The sequence below is a fragment of the Piliocolobus tephrosceles genome, chromosome 10 (genome assembly GCF_002776525.5).
Source record: "Piliocolobus tephrosceles isolate RC106 chromosome 10, ASM277652v3, whole genome shotgun sequence".
In the NCBI taxonomy this organism is placed as follows: Eukaryota; Metazoa; Chordata; class Mammalia; order Primates; family Cercopithecidae; genus Piliocolobus; species Piliocolobus tephrosceles.
In genome coordinates, this window is record NC_045443.1 from 9,150,589 (window position 1) to 9,152,350 (window position 1,762).

Genomic DNA, 1,762 nt, shown 5'->3' on the forward strand with positions numbered 1-1,762 from the left:
AAAAAAAAAAAAAAAAAAAAAAAAAAAAAAAAAAAAAACTGATGAAAACATTTTTAAAAAAAAAAAAAAAAATGGATTGTAAAACACAATGAAAATAGCGTATGTATCTGAGAAGCCATTTAACATATTAAACATTCCCTTTAAGAATGAGTATGCATCTCTGCAAATCTGCTATATCTAATTCTTCCAGGCAAGAAAGTTGTTCATACAGGGGAAAAAAAAAAAAGCCATGATTTGCATAACATGTTAGAAGAAGCAACTCATTCTTAGCAATCAGGAGCAAAAAACTCTACTTAAGCGGCAGTTTTTGGGAGAACATAATTTAAAACTAAGGACTTATTTTGCACATAGCAGTGTTTTTAAAATCAATGGTTACCATTAAACGCACTTATATAGCACACACAAGATAAGCAATAGTGTCAGAAAATAAATAGGAATCAAGACAGCACTAGTTCAGGGACTGTTCTTGAATTCATAACATGTGGACCAAGAAGAGATGAGGAAGGTAAAGTCAGAAATTGCTTTTGTGTAATTTTGAGGAGGCCATACCAAAGCTTAACAATACCAGATGCCTATAGATTGTAGCGAGCATGGAAGTCCATCAAATACTTTAAATTTTAGCCTCATACGTGGCTTTTTTGATAAGACGGGTGCCATTTTCAGACTGTAAATGGCTTGGAAATCTGAAAACCTGACACGGATTATTTTCACAGGTCTGAGGTTCAACTGATAGCTACAAGAGAGGGTCAAATATCCATTGTAGTCAATCTGCCAAAAGTGGTAGGGGCAATGCCCTGTGCAATGTGGTCTCCTCCTCCAGAAAATAATAGGATAATTTCAGGCGGGAACCACAAGCCTAGCATGCAGTGGAAGCGTCTGCATCAGAAACAGCCCGTCACCGATTGCCAATCTATGATGGTTGCTGTGCTGTCATGTCCAGCATAAGAATAGATCCAGGCAGCAATGGTAGAGATCAGATAGTGTGCAGACTTTAAACATTCCACAAAATTGAATCTGAAATGAATCACAGATGTATACATAAAAGATAGATGTCCGCATTCTCTAATGAGACCAGTTGGAATCAAGCTGTTGATTTAGTCTACAGTATATGATCAATATTTTCTGAAATCTAAAACTTTTCTAAAACCCAAAGTCTATTAACACATTTACAAAGCACAGGGACTAATTGAAGCAGAATCATAAAATAAATAGAAACATAATTTCAAAACAGTATATTACAGTTAAGGTTGTATTCAAATACATTGTAATCATGATTCTCACATTCACCTGTGAAATATTTTTACACAATTTTAGAAAATAAGTGAAGTAAAAAAGTCATTTTTTCCATAGGCTGTTTATATCATAACATAATCAATTAAGGGCAGAACTGAGTCCCAAATTCACAAATTCAGCTTCCAAATTCTACTCTCCTTCATTCTTTCTTTCTTTTTTTTTTTTTTTAAGATGGAGTCTTGCTCTCTTGCCCAGGCTAGAGTGCAGTGGCATGATCTCGGCTCACTGCAGCCTCTGCATCCCGGGTTCCAGCAATTCTCCTCCCCCTAGCTCCTGAGTAGACTAGCTGGGATTACAGGCACCTACCACCACGCCTGGCTAATTTTTGTATGTTTAGTAGAGATGGGGTTTCACCATGTCGGCCAGGCTGGTCTCGAACTCCTGACCTCAGGTGATCCACCTGCCTTGACCTCCCAAAGTGCTGGGATTACAGATGTGAGCCACCACGCCTGGTCTGCTCTCCTTCATT